This window comes from Mytilus galloprovincialis, chromosome 2, assembly GCF_965363235.1.
Source record: "Mytilus galloprovincialis chromosome 2, xbMytGall1.hap1.1, whole genome shotgun sequence".
Classification (NCBI taxonomy): domain Eukaryota; kingdom Metazoa; phylum Mollusca; class Bivalvia; order Mytilida; family Mytilidae; genus Mytilus; species Mytilus galloprovincialis.
In genome coordinates, this window is record NC_134839.1 from 96,543,533 (window position 1) to 96,562,021 (window position 18,489).

Consider the following 18,489-nt stretch of genomic DNA (forward strand, 5'->3'; position numbering starts at 1 on the left):
AACATATTAAGGCAATATCCCATTTAAGGGTATTTGACGATGTGATGTAAAAAAAAAACAGGAGATCTAAAATTTGAGCTTTTCTACCAATGTTTGATTTTTACATCTAGAGCGGTTTTCAACATAATAAATAAAAGCTTGCATTTTTCACCCATGATACATTTTATGCTATGTCAGACATGCTGGTTGATAAAGTTTCGTTGCAATTGTCCAAGTATTTTTATATGTATTTGTATTTAATATGATTGCCAATGAGGAAAAATGTGAAATATCAACGAGAACTGTAGTGAAAATAATTTGTTTTCCCTATCGTAATAAACATATAAATCATATTAAAAATCAACTCAAGTAACAGTTTTATCCATGCAAAATAAGAATTAATGAAAAATAACCATGAATAACTCAGACTACTTTGTAAAATGGATAAAATCGATAATGCAATTAAACAAACGTATTTATAAGATCTTTATAATTTATTTGAATTATATATTATCATTTAAACATTCATTAATATCATAATTTGTACACACCAGTTTCCATCCTATTGATCAGTTAAGCATTTAAATATTCAAATGAAATATTAAATATACAAAGCCTGCTTTTCAAGTTTATAGTTAATTAATATAGTATTGATATAAAGTGAGTGGCCCTCTTCTTTCAATGTTGTTGCTTACGTTTTAAATGGTACGAACCAATACTTTATACTGAAAATAAAGTTCAAACATTCATAAATGAAAATCGTATTCAAAAAGTTCTTTCTTGAAGCCTTGGTGAAAGCCCGTATGAGGAACATGATATTTCTAATTTATTTAGATGTATAGTTTTAAGATTATAAATTATAAGAAAATACGAATTAATTGCAGTACATATTTCCAAACCTTATGATAAACATTTCATAAGAAATGAAATTACTGAAATCAGCATATAGAACTGTGTTGACATCTACGTAGATTACAAAACATTATGTAAGTAGTTTTGGTAACAAAATAAGAGGAACATATATTCCATATCTTTATAATGCTGAATTTGTTATGACTTACTGAAACATATACGTTTTCAAACTGGATTTATAGAAAAATATCTTCAATTATTAACGTAAGTAAACATTATTTTGATATTATAGTCGAAACTACCATTTCTTTGTTTTAATTGTAATCTACAGAGATGTACATTTTATTAGAAAAACACAGAGAAAGGAACATTCAGTTATAAGGAACATGGTACAGGTTTTTCATTAACAGTAGAATTCGGGACATTTATTGGTGTGTATAAAGACCGTTTTCAGGCTTTTCTACCTCAGGCATAGATTACCTTAGCTGAATTTGGCAAAACTTTTAGGAATTGTGGTCCTCAATTCTTTGTACTTTATTTGCCCTTTTTAACTTTTTTGGATTCGAGCGTAACTGATGAGTCTTTTGTAGACGAAACGCGCGTCTGGCGTATATACAAAATTTAGTCCTGGTATCTATGATGAGTTTTTTCACATTTTGAAAATAAAACAAACATTGATCTATAATGTCATAGTTGACAATTATTATAGAACCTTCGGCATCACAATTATGATAAAGGATGATGGAATAGATAAATCTGTCAAAGGGAAACCTTGTTCGAAAGATGGTAAAAAGAAAATTGTTGGTTAACTTTCTAGTAGAAAATATTGAACCTTTTGCATTGATTTATCCTTTCAGCTCTTTATATGTCGGCGTTCTATGATAAATGATTGGAAAACAAAACAAAAAATACTGAAGAAATAAAACTTATGATGATTTCTGGTTTATATACCATTAGTCAACAGTTCCCCTTCATTCTAAAAGTGTACATGTAGAGCATAATGCTTTTACTTCTCTGCTGCAAAAGAGTCACATCTGGAAGTAAAGTTTAACAGCATATGATTTTAAATCTATCGTTTATAATTTCTGTATAAGACACAAATTAAGTGGTAGAACCGTCGTTTATAGTATAGAAGAGTTGTAATGTAGATAACTACCCCCTCCTTTCCCGTTCTTTTCTTTTTAGAGAATGGGGATACACCGGTTTATTGGTACACCTCTAAAACCGAAAAATTATAAACTCTTTCTGGATTTGGTCCACATATCAAGCAATACTACAGAAAAAAAAAACGTGTTTTTATATAGATAACACCGTTGGTTTTCCTGTTTGAATGATTTTACACTGGTCATTTTTTTATGCCCTTTATAGTCAAGGCACCGTTTTGAAGACCGTTCTTTGACCTATAATGGTTTAATTTTTAAAATTGTGACTTGGATGGAGATTTGTCTCATTTGCAATCATACCACGTCTTATATCTACTATGAAACGTATGTTATGTATATGTTGTTGAGACTACAAACAAAGTATTACCTTTAGGGCATGATTTAAAAAACTATTTGGAGACGGTTCCAGTTTGAGATTTCATTGAACTAATTGAGCTATGAGTCCAATGTTAAATTGTCTACATTTTGTATAAATAAACAAGGAATTTAAAGGATAAAAAACAGTGAGTCCCTTCACCATTCTTGACCATTCTTGACTTTATTGTTTTGGTGGGCATCGACCAGTAACACAACTGAAAAAAGTTAAGTTTGAAATAATATTTACATACTGTGCAAATATCCCGGGATAAAATATTTGATGGGTTCATGTGTGATTCTTTGTAGTATATGTGTGCTAACATACCAACATTTTTACTCTTTATAATGTGATTAATGGATTTATACTGTGATCTATAAATTGTAGAATATAAAAAAAGATCTAGAGTAATTGTTTTCACTACAAATAAAAAGTAAAATAACAACAACAAAAAAAAAACGAACTCCGAGGAATGTTCTTAACAGAAAGTACTTCAACAAATGGCAAATTCAAAAGCTCAAACACATCAAACGAATGGATCACAAAGACACATTAGTCAGTTAGTTGTCAACTTGTCAGTCTGATTATCCCTTTGGTATTGTCCGATTCTCTTTTAATGTCAGTTTTGCCACCTAAGTCAGTCTACCGTTACAAAATTAAATGAAAAGTTAATCCAGTGAAATTCAAGAACATGGAATTGGTGTATTAGGAATCAAACGGCACGTTTAGTTAATACATCCTATGAATAAATGAACTAAAAAAAAAGCAAATAAAGACAACTTTTTATACCATTTGCATGTAAGGATTAATCTATATATATCTCAAATGTACAAAGGCTGTTTATTTTTTTAGTTGAAATGTTTCTTCTTTAAATTTCGTATACGGGTTATTTTGTACTTACTATGCGTCATGTGTTTTACTTTTCGGTGAAAGTCGTACGACGACTTGAAGATTTCTTAAATTTTCAGTAGATATAATATATAAAAATTATGAAGAAAACTTCGGTTCCAACTCCCTAAGGCAAAGTTAACCTCGAACAAATTGGTCTACTTGATGTCCCTTCTGGTCATATAGTTGTTCGCGTGTTGATGTTTGATACACATTTATCTTTGATACATGTTATGATTTGGACATTTTTGGTGTAGGTTAATCCAAAAAAGTTATATGTTTTATGGTATGGAGATTTTCCAAAATGGATCTTCCTAAAGTTCAACGGTGTGGGTTTGTTCCATCTTGAGGTGTAATAATATTTTATAGAATTTGCTCATAAGTCTTATTTCCAGATTATTTAATCAAGACCAAATTTTTTGTGGAGTCGTACACAATTTGAGACCAACTTCCCAAAGCATTAAAAGGTTAGTAAGGCTGATTTCCTTAACCTATATAGACATACGGTGTCAATACAAAGCAATGACCTTTAAATTATATATACTAAAGTGCGAGTAAAGGTCAATTTCACTACTACATTATAAAGCTTTAAATGATTATAAATAATCTAGAATTATTGTAATTTCAAAATTGTGACTCAAATCCGATGCGTGTTTTTATTTTTACAAATTTAAATAGAATTGATATAAATTACAACAAACTCTACAAAGTGGATACTTGTGTCATTACTAAGACCTCAATCCGATATTTATGTGATCAATTCAACATCAAGCAAAGACATGGAAAATCTTTTCACAAAAAATAATTATTCCGCTCATTTCAATACATTATTTCAGCTTTTGAAGTAGAATTGATGTATGGTGAAAATCTAGATAACAAGTATTAAAGGCTTCAGATAATGGAATTGAATTAGATGACGTCCTACTTTATCACAAATGTACTGGCACAAGTCAGCTATATATTAAATGAGCAAAAGATTGGAATCAATAAATTTACCTTTTTAGAATACATATGTTTATACTTTAATACTTATTTTTATACCTTGGCCAACTTAATAAGGGACATTGAAAATGAAGGACACTAGTCAAGAGATTGTCGGCTATGACATTTTTTGAATGACGCATTACGTTCATTTGATTGGAAAACAACACTAATTATGCATAATAAGAGTATATGTGTAACCTTACTGGAGAATTGCTTAAAAGTAATCTCGTCATATATACCAGAATTATGACTGTGTATGCAAGACACGCTTTTTTTCTACAAAGAACTCGTCATTAATGCTTGAATCAAACAAGATAAATTGAGCAATTAAAGTACGAAGAGTAAGAGCATTTAGAACCCATCCCGAAAGGTTTTGCCAAATACAGTTTAGGTAGCTTATATATATTAATAAAGTGTCTAGTGTTTTTGTTGGTTGGCATGAGAACATTTGTTGCAAAAAAGAAAAAAAATATTCATCTTGAGAGCACTTTTAGTCTTGTCAATTTTAATGTTCTGAAGAAGAAAAAACCCAGATTAGTTCATTGTGTCCTTTATTTATTTTTCGTATATCCATTTTATTCTCAAAATCTCTCAGACTACAAAAATGTCTTCTATACAGTTGTTACATTGTTATCATGCAGACAAACATGCACTCATATTTCCCTATCTAATTAACCGAATAAACAGACGGCATATCACTTCAAAAGGAATTCCCAATAAAAAAAATATAGCTCAGAAAATAAATAACACGTGTTTGGTTGAGCTGTTAACAGTATCAGTTAGACGTGTCACTCATTGTAATACTGATGTAAGTGCCTAACTTGATATTATTAGGTCGACGAACCAGCTTCTGAAGCAATCAAATGCACAGACATTGTTTTTAAAACGGACAGATCGTTTTTATATTGACATGAATTGCTAGTTATTTTGAGTAGAATTGAAATGATAACAACGTATTAAATTGAAAAATGCAATTTTCTATACTTTGTTCTTAGTAAACGTGCATAAAACATGTTTCGATGCTTTTCGTCTGAACAATATCTTTCTTGAATAGTATTTCCTATTCATTTTAGGGATGTGTGACAGTACAAACTTTAGAAAATAATTTCCAATGATTCTGTAAATCTATGCATTCTACCCTAGGAGCAAATGTCGATAAGAATTATGTAGAATGTATTATTTTATATGATTGTTACTTATTGAAGTAAAAAAATGATGTTTATATATCTTCTGATAAGCGATTTCAATTTCCTTTCTGTAATGAAAGTTAAGAATGAAGACCCGTGCTCAGTAACATCCAACATTAATTGAGAGTTTTAGCAAAATTAATGTTAAAATACAAAACCAACTCTAATTGAAAATTCTTAAGATTAAATAACAATGCCAGTTCAGTATTATGAATCAAAGATAAAGAAGGAAAACGGTATGAATTTATAAATCAAAGATCAAAAAGGAAAACATTATGAATTTAAAAATCAATCCTTCCAAAAAATCAGTTGACAAAAAAACAGTCGACCTCTTTGCTAGATCTAATAAAACCAAAACGTATACATTGGCTCTTAAAGAGCATATGTTATCCAATTGTTTGATGTGTTTGGGCGTTTGATTTCCTCTGAGTTCAGTATTTTTGTAAATTTTACTTTTTACATATATATAGTATTTTTGTGATTTTTACTTTTTACATATATATATATATATATATAATGTTTTTGATAATATGAAATTAATCGTAACAATTGTTTTCTTATTGTAAAACATTTATAACAAATCGAAGTTCAAATATTGCATATTGCGTCATGTTAACCTAATCTAATCACGTGTTGTTCTTGTTTGAACTCTTAACATTCCTTCATAACTTGAATTTCTTCTTCAAATGAATGATTGAACAATGTTCTATCAACACTAGTTTCGGATCGTTATTGTTGCCAGCACTACTGTCAAACTATCATATAACATATAATTACTTTGTATAATAGTATCATAATTACATGTATGTGTATGCAGTTACTATATAACATTTATGCACTGCACTGCCAATAAAATAGCCGGTATGAATCTGAATTTCTAAGAAATTATTGGCGCATTTAATGTAATCTAACAACCGATGAAGGATGTACGTGACTTTGAATTTTATTGAAATTACATGCAATTTTATTTCACCTAGATAATGTCGACAAAGCAATATTCTATGAATATACAATGAATGTTTGTAAGTTGAAATCAAGTTAAATTTGCACTCTTTTATGGTTCTCATAAAAAGTAAAATCACAAAAATACCGAACGCCGAGAAAAATTCAAAACGCAAAGTCACAAAAATACCGAACGCCGAGGAAAATTCAAAACGCAAAGTCCCAAACACACCAAACGAATTAAATAAATGTCTAAAATTGGGGCACAGCAGTCAACATTGTGTTATAATCTCAATCACAATTAAACAAAGAAATATGTAACAAAGAAAAACAAAAAGGCATATAGACAAAGCACATTAGTAATAATGAAAAACAATAATACATAAAAGAGGTTTAGTGGACAAATCTTTGCATTACCATTTTTGATCGTTTATTAAACAGACATTTTGATATATTCAGAACAAGATACCATTTACCCATCTCAGTAATGAAAGGATAAAAACTATAACAGCTAAATTTAACAATGTAACCGAGGGAAATCTTTCATAATGCAGTTATATGGGGTCATTTGTATGATTGAAAATGTTTGCTATTAAAATGTGGTTTGAACTTGATGTACCGCAATGTAAAGCACAATTGATTGTACAAAGCACCAACAGAGGCAAAAACAATTAAAGTGGTATCAGTATAAATAGTTGACCATGCTGTACCTAGGATCAAAAACCTTTTATTGCAATGCTTAACCTGACATTCGAGGTAATAGAAGCACATACATAATCTAACCATCAGAACATAGAAAATGAATGGATTGATAAGTAATGTCGCGAAATGGAAGAAAAATACACGTTATATCGATTCTTCAATATCATATTATTTCCAGTTATGATTATTCCGTCTTATTACAAAATACAAAAGTAACTATTTTCGAATCATGTGAACGGAAGCTTGAAGTATGATATCTAAACTCTGTCTGACATGTGGACTGATGATAGACAATTATGTACGTAAAATGTCATATAAATTCCACTAATAATTTGTAATGCCGAGGTAGGATTGGCTTAAACATGTATGGTAGATTAAAAACATAATGAAACAATAACTTAAACTAAATGATAAAATATATTAATATACAGATTAAGAAAATTCATCGAAACTTGTGTAATGATCAATCTTTTAAGGTAAAACTGTGGTAAAATTGTGAATTAATATTCCGTACAGAGATTCTCTAAGAGTACTAGAAAACTTGTTGAAAAATCCTAAGTTAAATAACTTTACAATTGTAAATGTTACAGTTGTTGCCAATGGTCATCACTTCTCATGGTACATTCATGAGAACATCGGGTTTTACAGATGATTTTGATTACTTTTATATTTCATTATGAGGTTGTACCAAAAATACCTGGTAGAGTACACTATATTATTTCTAGTAAAATATTAATAACAAGAATATTTCCCCAGTACACGGATGCCCCACTCGCACTAGCATTTTCTATGTTCAGTGGACCATGAAATTCGGGTCAAAAGACTAATTTTGCATTAAAATTAGAAAGATCATATCATAAGGAACATGTGTAATGAGTTTCAAGTTGATTGGACTTCAACTTCATCAAAAACTATCTTGGCCAAAAACTTTAACCTGAAGCGTGACGAACAAACGAACGAACGGACGAACGGACCAACAGACCAGAAAACATAATGCCCCTCTACTATCGTAGGTGGGGCATAAAAAGTAATGTACTTCTAGTGAAATGACGTCCCGTACGGTATTAGCGATATGGGTTTTGTCTTCCAGTTTGCCTTTATTGTATTTGTTCGAAGTGTTGGAATTGATAACTATACAAATGTATATATCAAAAAGTGCTTAATTAATAGTAGAAATAGAAGATGCTTAAAAATCAGTTTCTTTTTTTTTTACATTTGTAACTCGAATGATCCGCAATAATACTGATTTGGAGCGTGTGGACAAGTAACTACAACATATGACCAATATAAAAAGTCAAGATGATAGCATAGTTTGTGTCATACATCGCGAAGTCGCAATCTTGTTTATGTTATATAAGGCATTTTCACATTAAATTTGCATTGTTATATTTATTGTGTTGTGGATAAGACTTTGTTATTAGTTACATTTTAATGTTGTGTTTCTGTTGTGTCGTATCTCTTAAGCTTATATTAGATACGTTTCCCTCAGTTTTAGTTTGTAACCCAGATTGGTTTTTTTTCTATCGATTTATAAATTTCGAACAGCGAAATACTACTGTTGCCTTTATTTATAAGTATGTTCTACTTGTGTCTGATCCATTTTGCGTTGAGCAAACAAAATATGTAGTTTCCCTTATCTTATTTCCAAGTCATCAGGAAAAGTTATTTGTCATCTGATTAAATCTTTGATTGTAATGGTTAAAACAATAGGTGGATCACGGATTTGTTTTGCGATTCTGGTGGTTTATTTGTATTGTCTTGTAGACTGATAAATTGTCTTTTTCCCCATTTGTCATGATGTCTCTCCTTCTCAGACTTAGACTTATCGCATCGTTGATATCATGTCAGTTTAACGTGATATCTTAATATATTGAAAAAACAACTTGCCATCTTTTGGATCTTTCGAATTTACCTATGGACTATTTAATAGTTTTGTTTTGCTTTCTGCTAAGATGTCTCTCCTCAGACTAAGTGATCGAATCGTTGGTATCGTGCCAGATTTAACTTGAAACCTAAATATATATAAAAATATGTCCAATTGGGTTTTTGGTTTTGACTTATGGACTGATAAATTGTCTTTTATATTTTTTCGTCCGCCAATACGCAGTCTATGAAAGAAGCGTATCGATAAAAACTTTTCTTATATCACATAGCGATATTGTCTAATATCAATTGTAAATATGCAGACATTCCATGCGGAAAATGTTGTTTTCGGCAACGAAAAATTAAGAAAATACTAACTTTAAAACTTATTGTTCAAATATAAACAACAATTGAGTCTAAATATATATTTAGAAGTTAGTTAAAAGCTCAAGTTTATGTCCGTGTAAAATTTGAAGTGCTGTGTTTTTCTTATATACATAAATAAACAAATGCTATTAGTTCTTATATCAATGCGATACTTTTAAAATATCATAGCGGTGTTTTTGTTATACTAATATTAGTACTTATTAGTATTAATATTAGACTGCTGTACCCTTATTTTGACAATTTTACCTATTATGTCTGTTTTGTTCACGCATCGTTGTAAATATGACAGAATTTGATGAGACTGTCATACACGTGAGAGGTTAAGCGCTAAAAAACCAGGTTTAATCCACCATTTTCAAAATTTGAAAATGCCAGTACCGAGTCAGAAATATGACAGTTGTTATCCATTCGTTTAATGTGTTTTATTATTTGATTTTACCATTTCATAAGGGACTTTCTGTTTTGAATTTTCCTCGGAGTTCAGTATTTTTGTGATTTTACTTCTTAGTAGTATTGTATTTAAATAAGCAGTTTTAAGACTGCTTAAATTCAAATGTTTTTTGATAACATCTTGCAAATTTCTCAATTGGTTTTGGAAGCAAAACTAATTAAATAAGGGTTTGATAAACAATGTCGTAATCAAATAGCTTAGTATCAAAAAGATTGTTCACATATATAACATTTAGCAATTTTAACATTTTATAATGAACGCACCGAAATAATATATATCCGATATTCTCGCAATGCACGCATTGAAAACAATGGAACTAACTTGTGACAAAGATGAATCATACTGTCCTCGTTCAGATTGATTCGACAAAATCTGACCAGTACTTTTGAATCTCCTTTTTTATACAAATTAGTTGGTTTTCCTGTTTGAATGGTTTAACACTAGTAATGTGGTGTTCGCTGTGAGCCAAGGCTCTGTGTTTAAGGCCCTACTTTGATCTATAGTGGTTTACTTTAAACAATTATTACTTTGATAGAAAGTTGTCTCATTCGAACTCATGCACCATTTTCTTATATCTATAAATCTTTAAAAATTTCCCCTTATAAATAACTACTGTCCTGTTCTCAAACTGAACGATCTAAATCTATAAATATAGAAAAGATATACACACATTTCTAACGTCAAAAGACATTTACATCTTATTTATTTCAATTTAAATTATTTGTGTTCTTAACATTTTTTTTAGTACTCATTGAAGAAATGAATTTATTACAAGCGATACGTATTGTTATTTTGCACTAAGAAATGTTTGCGTATTTATACCATCGGTTACTAGTCAAAAACGAAAGTCAAATCTCTGTGGCAACAATACATCGGAATGCCCTCACTGTCATCGCGATGTAAAATAAAATCTTTGATATTAAAAAAAGAACTTTTCCTTCTCAATATTTTTTTCTATGCTAATTATAAATACATTTTCTGTTTGACAAGATTTTTGATTTTCATTGTATCTGAAGTTGTTCAATTTATAGCCTGAGGCTACCCAGTTGGTATCTTCAAAGTTCGGGACATCAGCATTTGTGCATTTTAATTTGTTTGGGTTATATATTTTACCATTTGAATATTCATTGTAATTTGGAGGTGTATTGGATTGGATTGTTTGAATGAATGTTTCTTTTAAGTAATGATATTTTTTGTCTATTTCGATATTCCCAAGGTGGATAGGCTATAGCAGTGTGACCAGTATATTAGAATCTAATAGGTCGGAAGACTATTTGCAACTACATTTAAATTCCGCCATTGCATCATCACTTCAAATAGAATAAGTCGGTTAAACCATGTGATTGAAAACAATAGACTGAACAGGTTGTTAACACTTTCAACTATCAATAGGGTCAAGCAACATTTTCGAAATGATAAGTTTATGTAAGCGTCAATTTTGTTGCAGTTACGAAATTTAAGTAATATTGATCCTAAAACATTCAACCGGTCATGATCTAAGATTGTGAATTATGTTTGCAGTTTTCTTGACATGCATTGTGACGTGTCATCGTATTCATTTTATATTAGAAAACTATAGCAGTTATATTAGAAAAGTATCGCATTCATAAATTTTTGATATTAAAAAATCATCGCTATGATATAAGACAAATATTGCAGTGATATAATAAAATATAGCAGTATCTTTGACTTATAGGTGATTTTGGCTTAGCAAACAATTGAATTCATCTCAATTACATTCCACTGAATTTGTTACATGATATTTATAGAATGTGTACACCTACAAATGATAAATGGTGCATTTATGTTTCATTTATTCAACAATTCAATTTTCTCGTTTAAATACACATTGCTTGATATTACATAAAATAATTCATGGAAATTATACACCAGACGAATGTCGTGTTAAATGTCACCCTGTTTTAAGAAAAGAGTCATTACTTTATGCCGAGAAATCTGCCTTTCTTCGTACAAATGCTAACATTCGTCTGAAATTTCCCACAATGCAACTCGTTGATATAAGACAATATCGCTCGTTGATATAAGAAAAGTTTTCATCGAATCGCTTCTTCAATAGACTGATACGTATGATATTGTCATCAACTACAATAGTATTAAAACAGCAAAGATATTGGATAATATAGATGGGCCATCTTTTACATATACCAAGGGGACTGGGCCATTTCAGTTAATGTCTGCTAAAGGGGGATGGACGGTCCTTTCTGAGGGGTGTAACATTTATACATCTTATGGGTGAAATTTTGAATTTTTTCATCTGACACGTACACTTGTGTATAATAATACGCAAAAAAGTTTCTGAGGGTCTTGCAGCAGTAAATAATTAAAAATAATTACATCTTAGATGTTTTTTCTGATACTTATACAAAAATCTCCACATTCATTCCCACCTGTCAGAAATTGACTGGAATGGCCAACTTCGTGCAAAGCGTTATTATTTATTGTTTCATTATATTTAATAGAAAAGGGGGATTTTGTGGCAGATATAAACCAAGATCTGTGTAGAAAATGTAGACTTTTATACATAGACTACTCACTTGTTTCTCAATGATCTGCTAGCGTTTATTGTTTACAAAAAGCCTTGAACGACCAAAAAACCTCGTGCTGATTGACTAAAGTCGAGCACACATTAGAAGGCGTACTTGAGTTGGTCCATATATGTATTTGTTTTAACCAAATATTTGTAATGTCGGATAAAAGCTCTGCAAAGTGTATGTTGTATTGTTTGAAGTATAACCGACTTTGAATAAATCTTTTATGCTTATTTATGCTTATGCCCAATATCTTAATTTATAAACTTGTTTAATTATCTAATTACTACCACAATTTTATATTAATTAGTATTGTAATTTCCATTGTTATTAAAATATGTTATATCAGTATTACAAAACTAATCTGGAATTCTATCCTAACTCTATCCTATTTTGGGGAAATTTTAGAAATTCAAATGTGACGTCACTTTGTGTGTTGATCTCTTTGGCTAACTCGGCTGTGACGTTTTATGTTCTAGTTTAGGTTGTATTTTATATTCGTTTTTTTTTAATTTTTTTTATAAATTCACCCGTTTGCAAATGTATGAATTATTCTAAATAAAAAGGATGTCATATTCCAGGCATAAAACCTTAGCCGTATTAGGCACAGCGTTTTGTAACGTTTGTTCCTCAATGCTGTTCAACTTTGAACTTGTTTTGGCTTTCGAAAATTTTTTATCTGCGCGTCACTGGTTAGTCCTGTGTGGACGAAATGCGCATCTGACGTATTATATTATAAACCTTGTAGCTTTTGATAGCTATTATCCGTGTGTTTCTCTGTCCTATATGTTCTCCCATTTATTTGTGTTGAGGTTTGGCTAGCCACAAAACCAGGTTCAGCCCACCATTTTTTTCTTGAAATGTCCTGTACCCAGTCAGGAAAATGGCCATTGTTATACAGTTCGTTTCTGTGTGTGTTACATTTTAGTGTTGTGTTTTTGTTGTGTCGTAGATCTCCTCTTATATTTGATGTTTTCCCTCAGTTTTAGTTTGTAACCCGGATTTGTTTGGTTTTTTTTCTCAATCGATTTATGAATTTCGAACAACGGTATACCACTGTTGCCTTTATTTAAGGAAATCATTGCTAGCACTGCTCGCATTGAATGCAATAATCCTCTATCTATAAAGCACCGAATTGCCAAATGTTTGAGTACAAGGGAAAAGGCTGAGGATTTTTTATACAATTTCCATATAGTAACCATTGAATCAATACAAGAGTACATAATTCTTAAATGCAAGGTACTATATAGTATCCTAGTAGTTGACAGTTATCTATATAAAAAAAAAAAGTTGTACGAATGCATTATGATGTTTTTCTTATTACGGACCATGTTGATAAAAAAATATTACCGTGTGACAACCAACGTTGGATTTATTCCATTTGTTGTTACAACAATCCCTTCCTTTTTATCCATGATTGTGACATCCCCAACACATTTACATCGAATTGACGTTATCAGCAAAATGATGGGTGCCACTATCAGTGTAGTAACTACACCCGAATCTACATGATTAACGTTAGTATCTAACGTAGTGTTGTGTAGATTTTTGTTTGCCTGTTCGTATTTGTTCATAGTGGTGCTGTCAGCTTTTCTTCTGACATGATTGTAAGTGTCAAATCCTTCTAATATATTCTTATATTCTTTTAAAGAGAAAGTGATGTGCCATTTTAATATCTTGAAGTTGAAAATAAGTATTTGAGAGAAGTAAATTTACAGTTCAATAATTGTGAATGATTTGACCAAATATATGTGTTTACTTTATATTCGTAAGCCACAGTGAACCCCCCGATTATTATTACTTTTCCTTTAAAAATACATGGATACAAATAAATCTTCGGCTTTTACAATCCCGCCGATTATTATAATTCTAAAATCTTCGGCTTTTCAAAATCTAAGGCTTTTCAAAATCTAAGGCTTTTCAAAATCTACTGTTTTTCAAAATCCACGGCTTTTCAAAATCTACTGCTTTTCAAAATCTTCGGCTTTTCATAATCTTCTGTTTTTAAAAATTCACCGCCGATTATTATATTATAAAATCTTCGGCTTTTAATCAAATGGCCGCCGATTATTTTCAATTAAAAAATCTTCGGTTTTTAAAAGTCAGACCCCCGCCGAATATTATCAATTGTAAAATCTTTGATTTTTAAAAGTCAGACCCCCGCCGATTATTTATCAATTGTATAATCTTCGGCTTTTAATCAGGAAAGGAAAAATAATAATAATCGGGGGGTTTACTGTGGCTTTCCATACACTGTACTGTGGCTTTTCATATATTCGAAATGGCCCGATATTTAATTGATTTTATTGCAGGAAGTTAAAACGTTACATGTCATCGTACCTATATGATACGATGGTAATTATGGAAGTCACCGTAAACAATCTGTAGCAACCGAATAAATCTTTCTAAATGTAGTTTGTTGTCACTAAATAGAAAGGGTTGTTGTTCTCCACTGGAGATATTTGGTAACACATATGAAGAAATATTTTGAAATGGAGCCGCTTCAAAACCAAATCCAAATAGAACCGGCTATCCACGAAAACAAATGGCTCTGTCGGGGATTGTACAGTGTCTATAATTAGACTGCCCTCATAAGTAAGGTATTACTTAGGTGACATCAAGGAATGTTGTTTAGCTGGGTTCACTCATCGTAGTAGACTAGCAATGATCTAGGCCGTTGACCTGGTTTAGTGGGTTAGCGATGATGACTGTAGTTCTGGGCGTAGAACTCAAGTAGTTGTTACTGGTAATTGAACCCATTGCTAACGCTTTTATATATGACCTCCTGTTTATGACATATTGCCGGTGAACTTAAAGATCGGTTCAATTGATCTACTACTTGAGACGATGGAAAGACCCAGTTGGTACCATATGTTGAAGATGTTCTTCGTCAAAGAAACATATCAGTCGATGTTCATATGTCTGTACTTCTTGCTTACTGCAATCCCAACTGACAGTTGAACCAGACCAAAACCCTAGCAAGGTAATCTTCGTCATATGATGACGTGTCTTTTCCTGGGACATCATTTCATGTATCGGACACTACCGTTATTGATTCTTTGGTGGCACAACAGCTATAAAATATTTTGAAGGGCCTGCATTTGTCTCCTCTGATTCTGTTTATTCAAAATGCATGACACTCGCTTTTCGGATTAAGTGATAAAACATCCTAGTGTGAACTTATTAAAACCTCTCTTCCATCCTGAAATGAGACAAAATCAAATCATAACATGATAATTGACACAACCATTAGCACTTATAAGGAACTTACAAGAGATATAAGCATATATACATTTTATTAGCTCCCATACAATACCTGTTTTATGCTAGGCCCCTGTTCCAGTTCTAGTGTCATTGTGTATGGGTATAGGACGGGTCATTGTAAGACTATAAGGAACAATAACATTTGAAAAGGTTTATTCGTATGTTTCAAACATGTTTTGGACATAAAATTCGACGCCGTAAGGAGGGGTATTGTCAAGATTATCCCAGCGTATAAAATTAATTTGGAAAGAAAAGAGGGGGATAAAAGTATAAAATAAATATTCTTTTATACAATGTTCAACATGTACATGTTTCCTATCATATCTGTACAACAAAACCTTGTTATACTATGGGATGTCTAGACGGTATTGAACAAGTTTAATTGTTTTTATATCCAACATCATCTGATTTTATCTGAACTATGCTTCCATCCTCAGTTGTTGTCAGCTTTTCCAACCGTCACTCTACAGCATATAATGTTATTGTTGGTTATTTATCACAAGTGCTCACCATTAGCCTCTATCTTGTGGTTAATTCTGTCTTCAGACTGGTGGAGTTGGTGTGATATATATATATATATATAGGTCCCATATGTGCATCGTTAATTTGCATCGCCTCTATTCGGATTGCATCTTCAAAAGACCATCAAATTTATGAGCAATGCGTTCTTCGCTGTGTTTCTCTTTTGTGCTTCCAATCTTAGCTATTCGTTAGCAGTATCTTACGTATCTGTAATTATTCTTTGAGCATAAGCTTCCCTATCTTAATAAAATTCTTCGCACAATTGCTGAATATTCATTTCAGGTCAATGTTCTGTGAAAGTGTTCTCAGCTATGGGTTGACAACATTTGACTATATTAATAAAGTGCCAATTCACGATCACGTATTTCTATAACACAAAAGAGAAATTGAGGACTTCCAACACCACGCGAATTACGCTTTTGTTTTTTGTTTTTTTCATTTCAAACTGAAGGGAGCTAGTTTATCGACATTGACCTGCAATAATAATTTAAAACATATCCATATTGGTTATTTTTGTAAATATGTATTGAGAAATCTCCTCTAGATTACAGTAATCTAAATATTGAACAAGAGTTTTTCATAAGGCAGAAAATTTGTCATTAGTTGAAATCTCTTTAATCCTGTGTTTAGATAAAAACTATGTGTCTGAAGCGCTTTTGTGTGTTTTACTACATCATGAACTATCAAACAAAATCGTTTCGAAACCAATGATGTATAAATACGTAGCACCGTTTAGACTTATATGACTAAAAGGAAACTAAAAGAATAGGGCAGTCCTGCTGTTGTCAACTTTGTCCACAGTTTGAACTTATTTATAAGTTTCTTTGAAACTTCTCGAATTATCAAGGATTTATATTTTTTAATTCACAGTCTATGGAAGAAGCGATTCGATAAAAACTTTTCTTATATCAACGAGCGATATTGTCTTATATCAACGAGTTGCATCGTGGGAAATTTCAGACGAATGTTAGCATTTGTACGAAGAAAGGCAGATTTCTCGGCATAAAGTAATGACTCTTTTCTTAAAACAGGGTGACATTTAACACGACATACGTCTGCTGTATAATTTCCATGAATTATTTTATGTAATAACAAGCAAGGTGTATTTAAACGAGAAAATTGAATTGTTGAATAAATGAACATAATTCACAAACTTAGTTCATGACGACAGACCGGCTTAATGTTTGAGGATCAATATCACTTGATAGTTGAAAGTGTTATCAACCTGTTCAGTCTATTGTTTTCAATCACATGGTTTAACCGACTAATTCTATTTGAAGCGATGATGCAATGGACGAATTTAAATGCAGTTGCAAATAGTCTACCGACTTATAAGTTTCTAATATAGGTCCAGTGGTGGATCAAGGGGGGAGGGTCCGGGGGTTGGAAACCCCCTTTTTTGGTCGATCATTGCATTTGAATGGGGACATATTGTTGGACCCCCCTTTATGCTGGGTTCGGAACCCCCTTTTGAAAACGGCTGGATCCACCCTTGAGGTCAAACTGCTATAGCCTATCCACATGGGTAATATCGAAAAAGACAAAAAATATCATTACTTAAAAGAAAAAAAAACATTCATTCAAACAATCCAATCCAATACATGTCCAAATAACAATGAATATTCAAAATAAATGGTAAAATAAATATTCCAAACAAATCAAAATGTACAAATGCTGATGTCCCGAACTTTGAAGATACCAACTGAGTAGCCCCATATCTCTATGAACATAATCAGCTCGCCGCATGGACGCTCTTTTACATCGCGATGACCGTGAGGGCATTCCAATGTATTGTTGCCACAGAGGACTTTTCTTTTTGACTAGTAACCGATTGTATAAATACGCGAACATTTCTTAGTACAAAATAACAATCCGTATCTATTCTATATTTATAAATTAAGATCGTTCAGTGCTGTTTATTTGGTAATTTTATTGACGTAATCGTTCTTGTACCATCATAACTGTCGTTCCTGTTAAAGCTTTAGAAGTGTGCTAGTTCATATTGCACTTTACAAAAGATTCAGCACCCAAATGACGTTTTTGGAGGACTGGCAAGCAGCTATTTATAAGGGGAAATTTTAAAGATTTATAGATATAAGAAGATGGTGCATGAGTTCGAATGAGACAACTTTCCATCAAAGTAAAAATTTGTTTCAAGTAAACCATAATAGATCAAAGTAGGGCTTAAACACAAAGCCTTGGCTCACAGCGAACACCACGCTATATAAGAACAAAAAAAAATACTAGTGTTGAACCATTCAAACAGGAAAACCAACGGTCTAATTTGTATAAAAAAGGAAATTCAAAAGTACAGGTCAGATTTTGTCGAATCAATCCGAACGAGGACAATATGATTCATCTTTGTCACAAGTTAGTTTCATTGTTAACAATAAAGAAAGTC

General features: G+C 31.5%; 1 protein-coding gene across 1 annotated transcript in view; it reads left to right on the plus strand.

Annotated features, from left to right (window-relative positions):
* The first annotated feature begins 865 nt into the window (after window positions 1-865).
* The window catches only part of LOC143065005 (secretin receptor-like), a 93,387-nt gene continuing 75,763 nt past the window's right edge, over window positions 866-18,489 (plus strand). Inside the window, exon 1 of the mRNA XM_076238265.1 lies at window positions 866-1,095. The gene's annotated coding sequence lies outside the window, so the exon portion shown is untranslated. The remainder of the gene's footprint in view (window positions 1,096-18,489) is intronic.